The sequence below is a fragment of the Saimiri boliviensis genome, chromosome 3 (assembly GCF_048565385.1).
Source record: "Saimiri boliviensis isolate mSaiBol1 chromosome 3, mSaiBol1.pri, whole genome shotgun sequence".
NCBI classification, from domain to species: domain Eukaryota; kingdom Metazoa; phylum Chordata; class Mammalia; order Primates; family Cebidae; genus Saimiri; species Saimiri boliviensis.
The window spans coordinates 18,597,368-18,621,199 of NC_133451.1; positions in this window are offsets into that span (position 1 = coordinate 18,597,368).

Consider the following 23,832-nt stretch of genomic DNA (forward strand, 5'->3'; position numbering starts at 1 on the left):
TAAAAATAGCACAATGCTTCATAAAACAGGGTCAGATTATCCCAGGAGGTCTGTTATTTAAAACAGTCATTCCAATTATTGAGGACCACAAGCTTCAATGAAAAAAAGCTATCCAGGAAAAATCAGGAAGGATTCAAATACATTATAATGCAAACATAAAGCAAAACAAAAATCTTATTACTAGATTATTTATGTACTGTAATTTGTTACCTAAACTGGGACAATTTCATTTTGTAATTTGTACTGTGATTTGTTACTTAAACTGGGAGAAATTGTGAATTTCATTTTGTCTCATGATGCAACATCCAGGTGAAATCTATGGCTATCATAAGCACAATGTGATGCATGGTCACCTTTTACTATTCAGTGTTAATGATTATTGTTCTTAGTCCAATTGTGGGCCTTCAATGATTTATTTCTTCTTGATATTAAATAGCCTCATTAATATAGTGTTAATTCTGAAGTGGAATAATGAAAATGGGATGGTTGAAGATGTTCTAGTTTATTATATTAGCAAGTAGTCCTATATGTTCTTTGAGTTTTTATGATTGTGTTACTCTGTTCCCACATGGCTATAAAGAACAACCTTAGACTGGGTAATTTCTAAAGAAAAGAGGTTTAATTGAATCACAGTTCTGCAGGCTTAACAAAAAGCATGACTAGGAATCCTCAGGAAACTTACAACCATGGGGAAGCAAGTGTGTCTTAACCATGGTAGAGCAAGATGGAGACAGCGAGAAGGGGAAGGTACCATGAGATCACATGAGAACCCACTCACTATCATGAGAACAGCAAGGAGGAAATCTGCCCCCACGATCCAATTACATTCTACCAGGTCCCTCTCTTGACACATGGGGATTACAATTCATCATGAGATTTGGGTGGGGACACAGAGCAAAATCATATCAATAGGTAATAATTTTAAGGAAACATTACATGAATTCACTACCTAGAGCAATAGTTTATTATCTAAGTATATATCCATTCAATAAATACTCACTGAGTACTTTCTATGTGTCAGGAACTGCTGTAACTGCAGGGTATACATTGGACACAAGACAGAAAAAGTCCCTGCTCTCTGATGTTTATATTCCAATGAAAATATAGAAAAATGAATGTTGTGGAGAAAAATAAACACTTATACACAGTTGGTAGGAGTGTAAATTAGTGCAGCCACTGTGAAAGACAGTGTGGCAGTTTCTCAAAGACCTAAAGAGAGAAATACCATTTGACCTAGCAATCCCATTACTGAATATATACCCAAAGGAATATAAATTATTCTATATAGACACATACACACATATGTTCATTGCAGCACTATTCATAATAGCACAGATAGGGAATCAACCTAAATGCCCATCAGTGATAGACTGGATCAGGAAAATGTGGTACATATACACCATGGAATACTACATAGCCATAAAAAAATGAGGTCATGTCCTTTGCAGGGACATGGATAGTTCTGGAAGCCATTATCCCTAGAAAAGTAACACAGTAATAGAAAACTAAATACAGCATGTTCTCACTTATAAGTGGGAGCTAAATGATGAGAACACATGGACACTTAGAGGGGAACAACAAACACTGGGGCTTTATAGGGAGCAGAGGGTGGCAGGAGGGAGGGGATTAGGAAAAATAACAAATGGGTACTAAACTTAATACCTGGGTGATGCAATAATCTGTGCAACAAACCCCCATGACATAAATTTACCTATGTAACAAACCTTCACTTGTACTCCTGAAACTAAAGTAAAAAAAAATATTTAAAAAATAGAAAATCATTTCATCAAAGCACAGATACCCAATTAACACCAATCTAGAAACATTTATCCAACACTTTTTAATGTCCTATGACTAAACCATACATCTGGTCACTTTGCTAGTAATTACTGTCACATAATAAATTAAAAAACTAATCCTCAAATTGACCAAGCAGAGCTATAACTTAAATTTGTAACATGATAAGTAAAGGAGCCTATCACAAATTAAAACCAAGATGAATGTGATAAAGATGTTTAACATATCAGAAAAGAGACTGACAGCTAATTTAAGACATCCACATTTTCATTTTCTTCCTAACAACACACAGAAACTATGATTTTAGTGTCCCTTTCAGTTAGATTGGTCCATGTGAAATAAAATCTAAATAATAGAAATTAAAAAGTGTTGCCTGCCATTTTTCAGACCTGGCTCATGTAAACCTCCCAGGTGATGACACTCAACATCTCTTCTCCATTCCAGCTAGAATTGAAATAATGTTCACCAGGTGAGTCACTGAATAACTGCACAGGAAAGGCTTTTCCACAATCCTGTTCACTTATGCCATATTATCATGAGACCTAGAAATAAACATCAATTGTATGTGAACCACTGCACATTTCAGAGACTATCACATACAGCAGTTCACTTACCTTGAGTAAAACAGAAGTGTTCTGCAAACCCCTCCTCTCAATTGTGACTTTCTATTGATCTTTTTTTTTTGAGTCAATATAGAGCTCAAAATTTTTCAAACTCCAGTTCTACACAGAGCCAATATCAGTTAAATAGAATCATGATATAAAGTGAAACCTGGTGGTCAATTTATTAACCCTCTTTAATTTATAGATGATAGAATTGAGGCTTGGAATGGTTATAAAATTTAACCTAAATCGTCAGGGTCCTTAAGTTAGACAGAGATATCAGGGCTGTACCTCTATCCCAGCATGCTGGAAAACATCATAGCAAGGGGTAAATAAAATTTGTTGTCTTAAATTTTGAATAAACTTTTTGCTTAAAATACATTGGAATATTATCTATTCTGCATTCATGACTCTTAGGAAGACAACTGTTTCTATTTTTATTTATATTTTCATTTTCTTTTTGTCAAGGATGTGAAGCCACATTTTAATAAAACTCAAGGCACATTTCAGTGGGACTTAAATGAATCAGATATAGCTTGAAGTAGTGGAGGAGTGGCAAGATCTACATTAAATTTTGACATATGGAATTTCTTAAAAAGTGTTTCCAGTAATAGCATTGACTCCTGTTGTTACTGTAACATACATAATATGATAAATATAACTTTAACATTAATGTGGCACATGATTATTATTCCATGTGTAATACTTTCTGTATGTATGATCATGATTGTGCTATATTTTTTTTCAGGGAAAATGGAGGAGTAGTTAAGAGAATGAGCTGTACCGATATACTATCTGAATTGAAATCTTTACATCGCTACTACCTGTTCAATATTGACCAAGCCATGAGCCCTTTGTGGTATAGTTTCCTCTATTGAAACATCAGAAACTGAAAAAAAAAAAATAAAATAAAAAAGGTCACATGAAGGTGTTAAGAATATTGACAAGTAACTGCATGGGAATTACCTCTTGCAATGTTTGGCATACAGAAACAATTCAATGAATGTTAGCTTTTGCCAACACAAGGGACATGAAAAGGACTTCTTTTTTTGAAAAGAAAACTTTTCTGAAATTGTGAAAAGTGAACTATAATTTGTCACTTTTTTTGGCTTACAAAAACAAGTGACTGAGAAAATTTACTAAAATTAAATTAATGACTGAAATGCTTTGTGATGTATTATTAATATAGAAATCTCAGAATTCAAGAGACTTCTGTCTATGTAGAAACTTTTTACCAAAGAAATAGCAAACATTGAGTATCAAGAGAACCCGAGTTTGGCAGTTTTGTAAAACCCTTAAAACCTACTCTTCCTACTCCTCGCTGAAACATTGAAGACGAGAATGAGTTCTAACTAATTTGTCATAGTATCTCAAGTGATTGACATATGCTTGCCTTGTATTAGTAACATATAAATATGTATTGAATAAATATATGGATGTATGGTTATAACCAGGTCATTAAATCTATCCATGCCTTTGTTAGTCTCATCGATAAGATGGAAACAGATGGAAACATAACCACTTAACCAGTCAACATAATGATCTGCATAAGTTATACAAACATCTGGCTCTGGTAGGCAATTGAAAAATGGGTGGCTGTTAAAACTCTATGCCCGATATTGGACTGCATGATACTTCATAATTAGCTAATTTAAATTTCACAGTTACTTCATGAGGTTGATATTTTTCTCCGCTAAAAATTGTTGGAGATTTTGTTTGATCTGTTTTTTTTTTTTTTTTTTTTTTTTTTTTTTTTTGCTTTTTCTTTTATTTTTGCTGGGAAATCAATTTGTGCTAACCTAGGCATAACTGGAAATTTTATTATATGAACAGAGACATGCATCATGGGAACATATGCCAAGGGCAGACCCAGACACAGGATTAAAACCAGGACAGGAGAAATCATCCAGAACCCAAGCAGCCCATATTCCAGTCTCTGAATTTCTCACAAGGAACTCTGAGTATCTGCCTGATTCATGTTTGTAGATGGCTTTCTCTGCTTTCCTGTACACGTGGCAAAAAATGGCCACCTTACATCATGTCAATTCAAGAGTCAAGCCAAATTACCTTTAATGGCTTAGATGAAATTATAGTCTTTCAGGAATAAAAGTACATTGGCTTCACTTGAGACAGGTGAAATATTCTGTGTTCCAAGAAAGGGAACTTCAAAATGTACAAACTTAGGTACTAACTTTTAACCTTAATATTGGGTGTGATAGTTCTTTGTAAATTCTGGATATCAGCCCTTTGTCAGATGGGTAGACTGCAAAAATTTTTTTCCCGTTCTGTTGGTTGCCGATTCACTCTACTGACTGTTTCTTTTGCCGTGCAGAAGCTGTGGAGTTTGATTAGGTCCCATTTGTCTATTTTGGCTTTTGTTGCCATTGCTTATGCTGTTTTGGTCATGAAGTACAGATCTACAAGAAAAAAAACAAACAAGCCCATTCAAAAATGGGGGAAGGATATGAACAGACACGTTACAAAAGAAGACACACAGGAGGCTAACAAACATAAGAAAAAATGCTCATCATCACTGGTCATTAGAGAAATGCAAATCAAAACCACATTGAGATACCATCTCACACCAGTTAGAATGGTGATCATTAAAAAATCTGGAAACAGGCCGGGCGCGGCGGCTCAAGCCTGTAATCCCAGCACTTTGGGAGGCCGAGGCGGGTGGATCACGAGGTCGAGAGATCGAGACCAACCTGGTCAACATGGTGAAACCCCGTCTCTACTAAAAATACAAAAAATTAGCTGGGCATGGTGCTGCGTGCCTGTAATCCCAGCTACTCAGGAGGCTGAGGCAGGAGAATTGCCTGAACCCAGGAGGCGGAGGTTGCGGTGAGCCGAGATCGCGCCATTGCACTCCAGCATGGGTAACAAGAGCGAAACTCCATCTCAAAAAAAAAAAAAATCTGGAAACAACAGATGCTGGACAGGATGTGGACAAATAGGAACACTTTTACACTATTGGTGGGAATGTAAATTAATTCAACCATTGTGGAAGACAGTGTGGCGATTCCTCAAGGACCTGAAAATAGAAATCCCATTTGACCCAGCAATCCCATTACTGGGTATATATCCAAAGGATTATAAATCATTCTACTGTAAGGACACATGCACACGAATGCTCATTGCAGCACTGTTTACAACAGCAAAGACCTGAAACCAACCCAAATGCCCATCGATGATAGACTGGATAGGGAAAATGTGGTACATATACACCATGGAATATTACACAGCCATCAAAAACGATGAGTTCGCGTCCTTTGTAGGAACATGGATGAACCTGGAGACCATCATTCTCAGCAAACGGACACAAGAGCAGAAAATCAAACACCGCATGTTCTCACTCATAGGTGGGTGTTGAACAATGAGAACACATGGACACAGGGAGGGGAGCACTACACACTGGGGTCCGTTGGGGGAAATGGGGTTGGGATGGGGAGATGGGGAGGTGGGAAGAGATAGCATGGGGAGAAATGACAGATACAGGTGAGGGGAAGGAAGGCAGCAAACCACACTGCCATGTGTGTACCTATGCAACAATCTTGCATGTTCTTCACATGTACCCCAAAACTTAAAATGCAATAAAAAAAATCTTAAAAAAAAATTGGGTGTGATAGTTATGGGTAGTTCTAGGAGAAATTATATCATTGTGGCCTAGAGGTTAACCCATAATTATTTATTACAATATTATACAGATATTGCAATATTCATTTAAAAATAAGATTAATGAGATTAGGGAGTTTGAATAACTACCTCGATGTCATACAGTAAGTTCAAAACTGAGATCTAAATTCAGTCTATCAGATTCTGACATGTTTTTGTTTTCCTCTAAGATTGCCTGTCATTCAGTAACGCTAGGACATCTGGTCTTGACTTTTCTGTGTTAATCTCTAAGGTATCTTTGAACTCTCTAACCTACTCTGGCTGATGCCTAGTTCTGGTGTCTATTAAGCTGTAAATATTTATTCTGAAGTCTACATTTTCATGTAGTCTTGTTGTTTCCAGTCTTTTCTTTTTCTTTTTGCACCCACAGAGCTAAAAGGAGCCTACTTTATAGAATACAGGACTCTGTAGATGAAAACTGCTTTAAGAGCATGAGACAGTAAAAATCTCTTGAAAACTTTTGAAGTGTATTTTCAATGCAGCTGCCTCTGGAACTGAATGAATAATTTTGACATTTTTCTCCCTATTTCTAAAGATAACAGAATGAAGTTTTAAAAATTGTTACAGATCCCTAAGCCTCTTGTCTAATAATTGAAAACAATGATTAAAAATAATGCTATCATCTGGGTGCTCAGCCTGTAATCCCAGCACTTTGTGAAGCCAAAATGGTTGGATCATTTGAAGTCAGGAGTTTGACAACAACTTGGCCAACATTTTGAAACTCTGCCTCTACTAAAAATACAAAAATTAGCCAAGTGTGGTGGTGGGCGCCTGTAGTTCCAGTTCCTAGGGAGGCTGAAGCAAGAGAATCACTTGAACCCAGGAAGCAAAGATTGCAGTGAGCCAAGATCTTGCCACTGCACACCATCCTGGACAACAGAGTGAGACTGTCTCAAAAACAAAATGTGTATTGTAGAGTAGTATCTATTAGAGTATTTAAAGTACTGTATTATAAACACATAACAAAACATTACATCATACCCCATAAATATAAATAATTATTTGTCTGTTAGACATATGCATATTTAAAAAAAAAATACTCACTAATGAGTCAGCATAAAAATTTTGCCCTCTTACAACTGACATTGAGCTAATATTTTTCAACTGAGCTATTTTAGGATGATTGCAATATTATGATTTTTATGACAAAGTGGATAACCCCAGATAACATATCACTAAGTTCAGTTCACAGACTGTGATTCAACTTTTGAAAGGAGAACTTGACATTCAAATGTATCTTACTTTTTCTTTTCATTTTATTAGCTGACTGCATGCAAGTAGAAAAGAAGGTATTAATCAAAAAATAATTATCTGAACAGAAAAACTTCCTTCTAATTTTTCAAAGAAGATAAAGGGAGAAAGAAAAGTAAAATGTTGGCAGTCCAGTAGTTTAGAAACTTTGCTAAGACTTTAAAATTTGAACGTGAACTGCAAGAGAACATTCAGGAAAAGAGTGAAATTAGTGTTTCATTGTATTTAGTTTGGCCTCTTACATGTACCATGACGGAACTTGTTGCCTAGAAATATTTTCTTAGGTATATTCACTGGGGAAGGTGAACATAATTACAGCTGTTCAGACTTCATGCAAACAAAATTAGCTTTGAGGACAATTAATCTTTTGCAACGTTAAGATAGCTCTGTAATTTCTCACTTTTGTAAAAAGTAAGAAGAAGGCAACATAAATCAAAATTTAGTCAGAAGGCCAGAAGTTTACTTAATTGACAGTGTAAGACAAAACCTCACTAAATTTTTATTACATTGGGGCAACCATAATTCACAACAGTCTATATGGTACTGAGCATGCACAATTATTAATACATCCTAATTAGGTATTACCTAGGAAGGTACTATATAGGCTTTTTTCCTACTGTACTTTTGGATTTAAGTTTGATTGAGATAACTTATCAACAGATTGGTATTTCTTAGAATAAAATTATATTATGACATGTTCTTCACTCATACATGCTGAGTGCCTCATCCTACTTGTAACCTCGACAATGAAAAAAGCGTTTCTAACACACCTCATACACACACAACGCACATGTGTGCGCACACGCATGCACCACCACCACAACAATAACAACAAGAACACGACTCAAGTGGATTTGGTGAACTGGAAACCAAGTTTGCTACTATGGACTTTGAAAAATCAATAAAATTGTAGAAAAAAATTCTCTTATCATTGAAGAAAATCATTAAATTTTGTTTTGCAATGGTGAACATTTATATTTAGGATAGGAATGGCAAGTGCTGGGCTTAATGTGAATCTAGGATAAAGAAATTGTCCAAGTTAAATTAGAGTGGGAAAAGGATCTCTGCTATTTATGACACATTTATTGAAAATCAGTGCTGGCTACAAGGTGAGTTTCTTATAACATTCAGATATAAAATTAGATTGCTATATGTAACTCCTCACTTATGTGTCTGCATGAAATATAGAGAAGCTAATTACCTATACCATATGCTTCCCTCCTTTTCCACTGGGAGTCTCTCATGTTTTGCTTCTACCCTCTTCTTGTGTACCGTATTGCATTTTATTTTAATTGCCACCTTACTATCAAATGAAAGGGAAATATTGCTGTAGGGAAGGGTGGAAATTATAGGATTTTCAACATTTCCCAGAGGGGTTGGCTGCCTGACTTAGGGACCACATTTTCCAGAATGTAAGTTTCAAGGTCGTGGCCAATTTTCTAAGATCTATGGAAAACAACACAGCTTGTGGCTTGGAAAAGATGATTTTGAGCACAAGCTGTGGAATAGAAGGAGCTTGGGATGTCCAGTTCTGGACTGTGCGGCCATGTGTGTAATCTCTCTCAGCTTCAACTCTAAAATTAATTCTGTGGACTTGTTAACCTCTAATGCCACCTTTGGTTATAACATAGTTTTTCTATGAAATTGAGATGAGATTCTATCTCCTCTGTAGGACTTTTCTTCTCCCTGTCACTCCCAAGACTGAGTTAAGTGCATTCCTCTATGGAGATGTGCTATTGTAATTTTTGTTTTCCTGTGGCTATTTCCATAGGCCATAGACCTGTTTCCTGTAGACAGAAACTCTGCCTTATACATCATTCGAACTTCAGCTCCTTGCAGAGTGTCTAGCCTATCGTAGACACTCAGGAATCACTGACTGAGTTAAAAAAGAAAGAATGAATGAAATAAATGACTTAAGGGTATTAATCACTCAAAACAACAGCTTTAAACAACAGTGGACCTCTTGAATATTCAATTTTTTTTTTAACTTCTTGAGTGCAATATTGACACTGGAGAACCTAAAAGGTAAGAGGGTACATCCCTTTCATTTCACACAGGTTGATGTGAACAATGATAGCTGAAATGACTGAGTGCTTAGTGCAGACATCATGAATGAAGATGTCTTATTTGATGTGCACAAAATCCTTGATACAAGTATAATTAATATCATTTTGCAGACAAAAGACCTGAGTTTTAGAGTTATCTAACTTGTTCAAAATTTTACAGCTAGTGAGCAATGAATTTTGGTTTGTGACCAATCTGACACACAAACCACTATGTAATTCCGTCCCCAAACCCCAACCTCTACAGCCGATTCAGGGTCTCAGCTAAAACTCTAGTTCTCAACCTTGTCCCTTACTTATACCACATTCTGTCAATCTTCATGAAAACAAAAGTTCGTCATAACCAAGTATAATTAGAATTATCTGGCCACAAGTTTTTGAAAGTGGACTGCTGTTAATTCAGTAACAGTTGCTTGTGAGTTAATGAACTAGGGGAATGCACCAAATCTATACATATTGCTAGTCAATTTCAGTCACAAATGAAAACAGAGCACCACTAACTACAAAAGAATATGTAGAAAGAAGGTGGATGATATATTTGTAGCATTTCCGTATTAGCAAAAAACTACAATGAGGAAATGAAATTTAGTAAAATGTTTTCAGATTATAAAGCAAAGTACTTGGACAATATAATGGCCAAAAACACATCTTAAAAGCAGGAGTGGAGTGTTTGCTTAGAAAAATCAAGAATTATATATTTGTGTGTTTGTGGACACTGTATAGTACGGAAACTGACAAAGTGTGTGTGTGTGTGTGTGTGTGTGTGTGTGTGTGTGTATTTAAGTGCATATATTCCATATATGTGTAGGTATATATAAAGATTTCCTGAAGTGAAGTAGTTGTTTATTCCTTCTGTTTGTATGAAATCACCAAAAATATCTGTTTTCACACCTTGTAACATAAATGCCTTTGATAATGTCATAACAGGACATTTTTCTGCCTTTTATATCTTTCATTTTTTTTTTTTTTACCAGATTGTATAGCTCCCTTTTCTACATTGATAGATACTTTTTGTGTTTTGCTTCTTCATTCTCCATGAAGATGGTGCTAACAGCTGAAGGCTGGTATATGTGTGTTTTTTGATGCTAACCTTGACTCCTTAGCAATAATTTACATTGAATTTGGAAAAAGGGGCCTTTAAGCCCTGCTGTGAATCTAAAACTTTTCTGCTGTATAATGCCTATGGGGTTGGAAATGATAACAATTCAACTAAAATGTTTTTTATTAAGTGTCTTTTGTTCAACCACGGATAGCAAAATAGTGCAAGAAAAAAACCCATATCTTCTTTCCATTTAGACTTATTAAATATTCAAGTGATTCCTCAAATATACTCAGCCTTGCTGTGGCTTCATTAAAGTGCAGCTCCATTGCTTTTTATGATGGAACACTGATACAATATACTTCCTGCAGTGGCTACCCACAAGCAAACAAGATTGCTGCATTCCTCACCAGCTGAAGCTCAAAAGTAGCCCAAAGTCCAGAGTATTATAGTAATCAAGGCCGCAGGTTAGAGGCATGGATAATGATGGTAAAATCCACATCAGTGAAAAAAAGAGGCCACAACTTCCTCATCAAGTGCAGATGGAAATAACAAAAAGCTATTCCTATAGTCAAGGCTTAGTGCCCCTTATTTAAGAATTCACTTCTAAAGACCTGCTTCAGAAAAGCTTACGTGTCCATGCAGAGGTCACTTCATTAGAGACAATATTTGAAATGATTTAAAATGGACATTTGTAAGACTCTTAAAAAAATAAACTAAATCCCTACTGTGAAAAAATAAATGAAATCAAATCACAACCTGAAGGAATCAAGGACATTTATGACTTTTGATTGCAATTGTTAAACGCATATAGGCATAGAGACTGAGATTAGAAAATAAATAGCAAACCTTAAAACCTGTAACAATGAGTTCCATTGTTTGAGCAACTATTGTATTTCAAGCATTTCTCAAAACTTTTTATTTATATTCTTGTTTATAATTCTTCAAGTAATCCAGATATATAGATATAGGTATACATTTTTAAATAGGAAATCAAAGCCACTGCTACGAAATGTGATGTGCCCAATGATATATAGCTAGATAAGCATACAAAATTGTGTTCTATGGGACTCCAAATAACTTCCACTATGCGACATTACTTTCTCAGGATAAACATTATTTGGTCAGATGATAGAATTATATGTAAAATATATCTTTTATTTTCTAATTATTGTTCTAATTTTCTTTAATCTTTCTGATTGTATTAACCTCATTTTAAATTAAAATTTTAAATCTGTTTTGGAATACACACAACGTCATGTTTGTATCTAAATGTAATAGTTGAGACATACCTTCAGAGATTTTTCTTACTGAAATGCACATACAGAGTAGTTCTGGAGATGCTTTTAATTAGCTTTAGCTCAGATTGTCACTCTAGTCTTTTTAGAAGAAATCTGAACTCAAGTCCATGGTGAATAGTCACCCTGGAAGATTCAGTTTGGAAGCAACATGTGCGTTATATCATTTGAGGCGGAATTTTGAATCTACTTGGGAACATATGATAGTCTCTTCCACAGTTTTTCGCAAAACCTAAGGATATATTGGTGTCATTACTTCTGAAGTTCTCAGAAGTCACCATAGTTATGCAAGGAGGATCTGTCTGTACAGATGATCTAGTGAAAGACTTTGGACCTAAAATTATGAAATACATTATAAATACAGTATCTCTAACACCTGCATTCCCCATCTCCATCTGCTCCAATTTCTCTAGAAGAAATTGCCTTTAACTGTAGGTCGTAGTCAGACTTTTATTCATTCATATATGATGGAAATCTTTGGGTGTGTTTTTATTGCTGATTACTCTTTTAACCCTGGGGAAGGAAAGATTCAATAATTATCATCAATAACCTGATAGAATCTCAGAGAAGAAAGTCAAGTAAAAAGGCAATTACAATAGGATTACAAGCACATGACTCTTCCAGATTAGTGTTTTGGCAAATGTGAATAATAATAGCTCTTAAGTAAGATAAATTTTTGAAGAACAGTCTTCCATACCACTTCCTAACATAACTGGAATAGTTAGAAAGGTTTTTGTCTTTCTTCATAATCAATTGGTCATTTTGCAGGCTGCCTATGAAAATTCAGTCAATCAATTTTAGTGCAGTCCATAAAGAAAAGTCAATATATTCAGCCTGAATGCTCTCAACATTTTTATTATTTTTTTGCAAAATGTCTATACTTATCTTTGGAATATGTTAATTCATCTCCATAGCTCGTTTATGTAAGATACTTCTAAATATATCAGTGACTAACTAGGGACAACTACTGGCAAATACAAGAGACCTAAAATGATTAAGAATTGAAAAAGCTAAAATTTAGAAGGAATGCAAGCTTATTTTATAACCCATTTCTTTATTTGTTGCAATATGCATTCTCTTAAGGCAAGGAGAAAAAGCTATGTGTGTTGAGGGGATGGGAGTAGATGTGTAGGTGTGCCTGTACACTGCTAGGCATTCTGTGAGTTCAGGATCTGAGAAAGAAGATGAGGTAATATGCCCTCTGTTTCTTAGATGCAAAAAGGCAAATACATATATGCTACTTATGGCTTTCATCTCCAAGGATCTTACAGTTGAGTAGGTACATAGGAAGTGAATAATTATCACATTAAAAAGGGTAAAATAATAAGCATAAAAGATTGTTTGATGGAAGCTTAAAAGAGAGGAGAGAATGTCAATCTTGGGTCAAAGTTTTATAAGTGGCATAAAATAAGAAAACTAAATTCAGAAGACCTTAAGCACCAAGGCTTGGTTTTGCAGGGAAGAGCCAAAGAAGAAAAGTGTTCTTTCTAACTTTAAATTCAGTGATTTGACCCTATTCTGTGTGCTCCAGGGTAAAGTAATGATGAAAATTCTTTCTTCCTCATATGATAGTCTAGAATTAAGGATTGTTTATGGGGAAGCAACCTTAAAGATGGATATGAGGCTAAAAATTAAATCTAATATATCATAGATAAAATGAGTATGTTTATTATTTTATTTGTGCCTATAAAGAATGTTTTTATTGTTTTATTTTATTTATATAAATATAGGAGGGACAAGTACAGTTTTGTTATATGGATGTATTATATAATGGTGAAGTCTGGGCTTTTAGGATACCCATCACTCAATGGATACACTAAATTCTTATTGAACCCATTAAATTATTTCTCATCTCTCCCTCCCTTTCACCCTCTCTTCCTTATGGCTCATCAAGAACTGTTTGTATTAGTCCTTTCTCACACTGCTATTAAAAAACTATGTGAGACTCAGTAATTTATGATGGAAAGGGGCTTAACAGGAAGTATGACTGGAAGGCCTCAGGAAACTTACAATTATGGCAGAAGGTGAAGAAGGAGAAAGCACTTTCTTCACAAAGCAGCAGGAGAGAGAGCAAGAAAAGGGGAAAGTGCCATACACTTTTAAACCATCAGATTTTATGAGAACTCACTCACTATCATGAGAACAGCAAGGGGAAAATCCGCCCCTATGATTCAATCACCTCCCACCAGGCACAACCTCTAATTCAACATGACTTTTGGGAGGGGACACAAATTCCAATGACTTCCCTGTTATTCAACAATCTGTGTCCATGTCTACACTTTATTTAGCTCCCACTTCTAAGTGAGAAAACCTGTAAGAGACAAAAATCAAATTTACTGCATGCATACCTTCAGTAAGAGAAGTTAGTGAGGGCCTTTAATTACATCATTTGATTAATTCTCAATACAGCTTGATAAAGGTAGTATATTATTCCTTTATGTTAAAGAGGGATCTGATGTTGAATAAATTGTTTAGTAATATTTAAAGCCAAAAACAATGTGTCTTAGTCTGTTTGGGCTTCTATAACAAAATGCCATAGACTGGGTAGCTTATAAGCAACATAAATTTACGTATCACACAGTTCTGGAGTCTGAGAAGTCCAAGATCAAGGTGCTAGCAGGTTCATGTCTGATGACAACCCATTTCCTAGTTTATGAATGATGTCTTCTAGCTGCATTCTGCCATGGTGTCAAGGGTCAGTTATGTTTGTGTGGTCTCTTTTTTAAGGGTATCAATCCCATGAATGAGAGAGGATTCTTTAATACCTAATTACCTCCAAAATGGCCTGTCCTCCTAATATCATCGCCATCATTTTTTAATGATAAATATAGAGGCAAATTGATGCCATGTTATTCGTTATATCATAGCATTATACACAGAGCAGTGAATAAATAAATGTTTTGAATAATGTAAATTTCATGGGCTTTAGGGGTTTTGATTTGCTTACTTAATATCATTTGGTAAAAATACTTTTCTTCTAAATTGTGATAGCATTTAAAAGTTTTCATTTACTCTTAGCCTAAGAGGTAGAACAAACAATAATTGACAATTCTAGGTAATATAGACATATGATATAGGTATAGGTGTAGGTATAAGGGCAGCTGTATGTAATAGATATAGATCTCAATATAGATGTAAACATATGCAGATAGAAAGTTACAAAGATAGAAAGACGGCTAGATAGAGATCACAACAACATTTATATTCTGCTTACTAAGTACAGGGCATTATTCTGAGTGCATTATATGGATCGACTCCTTAATTCTCCTAAAAATTCTACAAAGTAATTGCTATTTTCACTCTAGCTTTACAGCTGGAGAAATTAAAGTAAAACTAGGTGTTATTAATTTTCTTTGTCATCTGCAAAGCAAATAATCACAAAGTGAGTGATTTAGAACAGGAGAAATTTATTCTCACAGTCTGTAATCCTGAAGTTCAAAATCATTATCACCGGGACAAGTCAAGTTGTCATCAGAGATGCACCCTCTTCAAGCTCTACGGGTACATCATTTCTTGCCTTTTCCAGCTTCTGGCCTCTCTTCTGGCGTTCCTTCTTTGTAGCTGCATCACCAGTGTCTGCCTCCATCTTCACACCACTCTCACCTTTGCGTGCGTGCCCCCTCATCTTCTGTCCATATCAATCTTCCTTTGTCTTTCTGTTATAGGACACTTGTGATTAGTTGTTGCCTGGATGAAAATCCAGGACAAAATTCTCATCCCAAGACTGTTAATTCAACCATATCTGCAAATATCATTATTCCTAATTAGGCAACATTTCAGGTTCCAGAAATTAGGAATTGATATCTTTGGGTGACTTATTCAGCCTTCACCACAGTCTGGGTAACTATGGAAAGATCACATAGCTTGAAATTTGGTCAGCCTACCAAACACACAGTGCATATATTCTATATATCAACAATTCTTATCACTGACCACAGCCTATTACTTCTTTCTAGAATATCGATGAGTATAAACTGATTCTAAGAGAATAAAATGTTTTCATTTCATAACAAATTAGATTTAAATTATATCCACTTCATTCATAGTGGCTGTGAAAGACAGGTACCAATGTTTGCCCACAGGAAGCAAGACCTACTTTGTAATAGTTGGAGCCAAACTATGTCATGCAAATCCACTGCTCACAAATTGATGTTTAAGTCCTTCTACGATACCACAACAGAGTAATAAAGAGTAACCAGAATTTATTTCAGTCTTTTAAAGTTTATCTCAAAGGCACATTTTGACTCTAACAGTAAGCCCTTTCTTGCTTGCTTTTTAAGTAGTTATTTCATATGGTTTAAACATTTTCATATTTTTTATCTCATGGGAATATGAGGAAAACTTATAAAATAATCATGTTTCTCAAAATAATCCAATTAATTAGATCCCAAGTCATCAATGCCACAAGAGTCATTTTTGTGCTGTGGCGTTAAAATATCATTGAGGATATTTTAATATTGATTTTCCTCAAGACCATTGAAACCGCCTCAAACACTGGATGCTTCCATCAACTCCTTGAAATATAGGAGGATTACAAAGACAGACTGTTGAAGTTATTAAATTCCTTAGTGACAGTGCTACAATTAAAATTACTCAAGAGTACAAACTTAGTTAATTTTATTCTGTGTAAGCAGTCTGATATTAATTATAAGGTATGGTATAACTACCACTTTCTGGATCCATGCATAATCAACTGAATTATAATGTGTTTATATTTAAGAATACGGTTATTTGATAGGTTTTCAAACTGTTAAGGTTTGTGAATATTATAACATTAAAATGTGATAGAAAATAATTTATATATGTGTGCTTTGTTATATACAATATTATATAATCTTGTACCCTCTTAGGAAACTTCAGTGAGGATTGAATATAGCTTAAAGAAAGCTTGTCATTATCACAGCATGAGCTGAGTGACAGAACAGAATCATGGATGTAGGATGAAGTAGAGTTCTAACTGTAAGATTGATTTCCTGCCTCCTTATTAATTACTGGATAAAGAGTCTTGGGCACCTTTGCTGGTCTTTCTTAGGCTCAGTTTCTTTTTGCCACCTGTCTCATAAGATGATTGCATTGGTTGAATTTGAATAGGGTGTGTTTTATAGACTACATGTCACCTTCAAATGTTTTCTGTCTACCTTGTTAATGCATCCTCCTGTTTGGGGAGGGGAAGACTTTACATATGTAAAATTTCCAAAGCTAAATCAGATGAAACTGTTGCTGTAGGAGGATGCCCAAGACCTACCCACTATCCCCACTTATTACTGTTCACCTAACTCCTACATGAAGCATCTGCATAATGGAAACCCAGGGTTTGGAGGAGTAAACCTATGAACACACAGTATATAAGATAAATATTTTAAGTCCTCTCTCTCTCCCTCCCCGACCTCTCTATTGAACATATATGTGACTAAGTGTCTCCTTCCATTCCAGGGACTGAGGCAAAGTACAAATGGATGACCACATTATCGTGTGTCTAAATAATTGCAATTAAGCTAATATTCTGTTAAATAAAAAATGTCTTCCCTCGTGTATTGAGACACATGCCTCTAAATGACCTAGAAGGCAAGGTTCAAACTGAAAATTTTCAGATTCCTTGGAGTTCTGACCTCTGGTCACTGACCCCCAGAAGGTTCTCCCTCTCTTTCCATCTCCAAGTTCATCCATACCATGATAGGTGTTGTACACACACAAGTGCACATTGCAACTAACATGTCAAAACTTTATCCACACCACACAGCAAAAAGGCCCATTCTATTCTTGACCACTGCTATGGCCTAGGGGTGCATATATTGGCAGAATAATAATTCCTTAGGACTGATCTGGGAAATAGGCTCAGACAGACTATGAGAGAGGGTAAAAAGCCTTTAGAGCTTGAACTCCCAGAGTTGCAGGTCCTTGACACATATGGTAGAAGCAGAGTTTTGCCTATTAAATGAATGTGTGTTCTTAGTGCCTGTGATTCCTTATCCCATAGGTTAGGTAATGAATAAAGAAGGGATTCTCCTTTCTTTTTACAAATATAAAGGGAAAAGAAGCTTCCCAATTTTGACATAATTTTTCATTTGTAATATTGTTACAGTTGAAAGTTGTTGTGTTGATTCCACATCTTTCCCTATTCAGTTGCTCCTAGTAATTGAAATCATTTATTTGACCAGCCTTTAATAAGGAAAGAACATTCTGAAGGCAAATTTGAGACAATTCTTGATTTTCAACTTTGTTAGTAGGTGATGAATTTGGGTGGGTATATTATTCTGCTAGGAATGCCATAACACAGTATCACAGACAGAATGAGTTGCTTAAATAACAGAAAAAATTTTCATAGTACCAAAGCCTGGGAGCCCAAGATTAATGCAAATCAAAACCACATTGAGATACCATCTCATACCAGTTAGAATGGCAATCATTAAAAAGTCAGGTAACAATAGATGCTAGAGTGGATGTGGAGAAATAGGAACACTTTTACACTGTTGGTGAGAGTGTAAATCAGTTCAACCCTTGCGGAAGACAGTGTGGTGGTTCCTTGAGGATCTAGAACTGGAAAGACCATTTGACCCAGCAATCCCATTACTGGGTATATATCCAAAGGATTATAAATCATTCTACTATAAAGTCACATGCACACGTATGTTTATTGTGGCACTGTTCACAATTGCAAAGACTTGGAACCAACCCAAATGCCCATCAGTGATAGACAGGATGAAGAAAATGTACCACGTATACACCACGGGATACTCTGCAGCCATGGAAAAGGATGAGTTCATGTCCTTTGCAGGGACATGAATGGAACTGCAAACTATCATTCTTAACAAACTAACACAAGAACAGATAACCAAACACAGCAAGTTCTCACTCATAAGTGAGAGTTGAACAACGAGAGCATATGAACATAGGGAGGGGAATGGCACATACTGGGGCCTGTTGGGGTTGGGGGTTGGGAGTTGGGGAACTAGGAGAGGGATAGCATCAAGATAAATACCTACTATAGATGATGGGTTGATGGGTGCAGCAAACCGCCATAGCACGTGTATACCTATGTAGTAAACCTGCACGTTCTGCACATGTACCCCAGAACTTAAAGTATATATATATAAATTAAATACAGAAAAAAAAAGAAAGGCCACATGAAGGTACAGTGAGAAGGTAGCTATCTCCAACAACAAAAAATGAGCCTTAAGTCTTTTCTTTTAAACTCTTCTCTTCTTTGGAAGATAGTCACAGAACAAACCTTCCTGTAGGAGACATTACTTGCCATAGCATTTGTCTCTACTCATGGCTCCAGATGCAATTTTAGTGACTGTATTGGACTTGCTTCTGGGCCTGGGTTTTTGGAAGAGGCTGTTCTGATTTGTCTAGAATGCTTTTCTTCCTGGAAGCTGGTCTCTTTTCACTAACCTTCAATTTTCTTTGTAAACTAGGAAAAATATAAGTGAAAATTTTGGGGGTCTATTTTTATATAATAGAAATATAAAGATATAAAGCAAGTCAAATATGCAAAAAATATAATTTTCATTTGACTCACTCTAGTTAAAGTTGTGCAATTATAAGTAATAATGTAAATTGTTGTTTCAACAAATTGGGAATATTTCACTAAATATAATTGCTTCTTTTGTTTGTTTGTTTTACAGAGTTTTGTTCTGTCACCCAGGGTGGAAGCCTCTGCCTCCAGGGTTCACACTATTCTCCTGCCTCAACCTCCTGAGTAACTGGGACTACAGGCATGAACCACCATCTCTGGCTAATTTTTGTATTTTTATAGTAGAGACGGGGTTTCACTATGTTGGCCAGGCTGGTCTCAACTCCCGCACTCAAGTGATCCACCCACCTCGCCCATGCTGGGATTACAGGCATAAGTCACCTGGCCCAAGTGCTTCTTTAAAGATAGATTTATAATTGAAAAATATATGTTTTGCAGGTATTAATTTTGTGAACATTGTTATTATTAACCTACTTATAATGTTATAACATCAGAAACTTCTTTACTACTCAGTTATATAACAAGTTGTTCTTTTATTTTGTCTATTTTTACAATACTTATCAGGATAATTTTCACAAAAAGACTAAGTAAGAAATACAAGCATTCTCTGGATAACAGGAATGTGAATGAGGATAACAATGGGAATTAAACAGACCCAATATAGACATGTTTCATAGATCTTTAAAGTATATTAAATTATCCTAATAAATAAATGTTATAAATTTTATTAAATAGTCCATTTAAATTTTTCATATATAGGACAAGGATGAGTTTAATGTGCAGAGCGTGGAGCATAAAATGTAAATAATTTGGTACGTAGCAATGGTGCCACAGGACTAGTCATTAAACCTTCCTAGATGGCATAGATAATAGAATCTTCTGGCCATTTTCCTAACAAGATTTTTCATGGCTAAGAGAGGAAAATATTCAAACGAGACTGAGCTACCAAGTCGTAAAAAGACGTGAGGAAAAGTTAAAAGCATATTACTAAGTGAAATAAGCCAATCTAAAATGGCTACATCTGTATTATTCTAACTACATGACATTTTAGAAAAGGCAAGATTATTAAGAGAGTAAAAAGATCAGTGTTTACCTGGGGTACTGGGGGAGGGTGGATGGATAGGCAAAGCCTAGGAGAGTTTATGAGCAGTGACACTACTTTGTATGATACTATAATGGTAAATATATATCATTATATATTTGTCAAAATCCAGAGAGTATACAGTATGAAGAGTGAATTCTAATGTAAATTATAAACTCTAATCACAAAATGTCAATATTGGTTGATCAATTAAAACAAATATACCACATGAATGCAAAATGTTAATAACAGGGGAAATGGGGAGGGAGAATTTGTGAGGTGGTATATGAAAATGCTCTCTACTGTCTGCTCATTTTTCTGAAAATTTAGAACTGTTCTTAAATATAAAGTCTGTTAATTCAAAAAATAAAATTAGCTCCTCTCTAATAAGAGCAGTGATGGAGTATGCTGTTGGCATTCATATGTCCCTTCATACCACAAGAACATAAAGATGAGCATAAAGATGACAGACCTCTCAAAAGACAGCTGTGAGGGACAGGGAAATTGACACATTCCATTACCAAATTTCAGTTGTTACTAAAGTCCAGATTTATTTCTGATTTTCCTATATTCTTATTGCTTAACTCTTACCTGTGTTCTGGGATCAGCATACTGTTCTTCCTTCTCAATTTTCTCACTAAATTCATTAAAATTGTTTGTTTGTTTTACGTAAGAGTGAAGAGTGCTAATGCTGCCAGGGAACTGCAGAGTGAATCATACCTAATAAGCAAGCTTATCTATCGTTGCATTTCAAGATTCAAATAGGAAGTTGTGTACCATTGTGCCAGCTTTGACTGTTATATTGATTATGTTAATTTTTAATCTTGCCACAGCCCTAGATAGAGAAATTGAAGACAGTATCTCTTTAACAATCGAGTGTTGGCAAAATACAGGAAACACAAGAACAGTGTGTGCTTCCCAGTCATCTGCATACATTTACTTCCTAAATATGATCAACAATTTGGGAAGATAAAAGTGTAGCAAAAAATTAAAAAGAAAATTTAACAGCTGCCTGTACCTAATATGTGAAACATGGGGTTGGGAAATAGAGCTATTGTAAAGATTTGGGAAGATATGTACATGATCACTCCCAAGATTTATTTTTCACATCCAGTAGGGCAAAAATCATTCACTTTTCTATGTTCTAGCCCTAAGAAAGTTAAATGCATGGTTCCAGTATCTCCATCATAGTACTTTGAAATTTTCAGGAGTTTGAGACCAGCCTGGCCAACATGGTGAAACCTCACCTCTACCAAATACAAAAAATTAACCAGACCTGGTGACACATGCTTGTTATCCCAGATACTTGGGAGGCTGAGGCAGGAGAATTGCTTGAACCCAGGAGGCAGAGGTGGCAGTGAGCCGAGATCGTGCCATTGCACTTCAACCTGGGCAACAAGAGGAAAACTACATCTAAAATTTTGAAAATAGTTCTAATTTGGTGTTCCCCAGGGTTGCAAATCTTTGATGTCATGGGCTTCAATGTTGCAAAAGTGCTAGATTTCTGCAGAAGATCACTCCTACATACCAAAAAATATTGCCTACTGGTTTCAAAAGTTTAAGGTCCAAGAAATATCGATAGGGTTCACAGACTCTATTCTGCATATAGATGGCAAATGCAGGCAACATATTTCTGATCTTTAAATCTCTGACTATCCTCTTCAAGTATTAAATCAGCTGATCAAACAGTATCTGTGTTTCTTCCTTTATCTTATATTTTTAAATGATTATCTCCCCATTTCTGTGTTTTCTCCTAATAGTGAGTAGATAAGCTGTACAGATTTGAAGGCATTTTGTACTACTTATGCAGTTGCAATAAATCATCTTTTTAAATTATTTATCTTCTCATATATATTTCAAACTGTATTATTATGTAGATTTTTCACAGCATTTCACATAATTAGTGTAACCTCGATGCTGATGTTCAGAAAAATTTGCCACCAAAAAATAATATTTTGATTTCTTAAGAATACTTTGATGTACTTGGTACTTGGTATAAATGAACAGAACTGGAATTCATTATTTTTATGAGGAAGTAATTCTAAAATATACTTAAAAATAACATGTAAGGAATATCACACCACAATACATGTGCATTTAAAACATGCTGGAGAAAAAAATACATTTTCAAATGAATAATGGTTAAAAATTGACTAGAATATTTTAGTTTTTTTATAGCATTTCAGATTGTCATTTTATAATTTCAGTTATTTGTCCTTCACAACAGGGCTTTTCTTCCCTTCCCTTTTACACATAAAAGAATGATGACCATCAGGAATTTAAGTGACTAAAGTGCCCAGAAATCAGGCAGAGAAGCAGGGTTGTGTTTTTGCTTGGACTTGAACCACAATGTCCTATGCTTATATTCATTGCATAATCTGCTGGTGCACAAGAACATTGACCCATTCATTCACTAAGTATTTTTTAGGTACACTATATAGGCCACATTTTGAGTATTTCTTTGTAATGTGCAAAAATTATACTTTTCACCATGGTTGTTTCAATCTAATGAGTAAAAGGGTGATCCAAGTGACAATTGAAAATATAATCAAGAGGATCTTCAAGACAGCTGACTTGAGGCACCTGCTACTCACCTCCTCCACAAGGAATAACTGAAATAGAGAGTAGATAACCACAATAGAATAGACCATCTAAGAGAGAACATTTGAATTCAACAGAGAAGTGAGAGGAAACACCTAAAGCAAGAAAGGAGAGGGAAATGAGCTACCCTACTTGTCATGATCAGTTCAGAGCCTTGAGAGTCTCCCAAATGCAGGGAAAGCATAAGCAAATGACCCCCAGCAGTCCACATTCCCACTGCAGACTTCTGAAAGTCTGCAGCCATGGGAAAGTCCTTAGACTCATGTGGATCCCAAAACTGACATGGGGAGCTGCCTGGAGACTGTGGGAAGACATTGTTACAGAGAGGAAGACCATCCAGGGTCCCACACATCTCCCACCCATGCTCTAAGCAGCTACAGCATGATGTCATTTTGAGAGCCCAGCCTCCACCAACCCCCCATCCTACCTGGGGGCCAATTGCTTCTGTACCTCCACAGCTGCTGTTGTCAGGGATGAAGCATAAGCCATTGACAAAGACCCACTATGCCTAGCAGTGACACCTCAAGTGCATATTTACACGCTTCTAGGGCAAACTCCCCTGTCCACAGCAACTGATACTGTGGACTGCCATTGGCAGGGAGGGAATACAAGAGAAGTATGTGCTTCCAGTCATCTGCATACAATTGTTGCCACTGAAAGCAACCCCTCTCACTTACAGCAGGGCTGCAGTGCAGCCACTGCCAACACAACCTGAGCATTATAGCATAAGTAAAGTATCACCTCCCACCCACACCTACCTCATGCAGCACCTGCACACATCACCAGAGGTCCTGAGAACAGGTCTGACTGGTCTGGCTCCAACCCCCAAGTGCCCAAGCACACCTTCTAGGGGCCAGATGATTGCCTAGCTAAGTACACCTGAGAATTTCTCCCAGGTGCCCGAGTTTGGGCCCACCAAACCTGCTGCTACCAGCTACCTGTGCACCT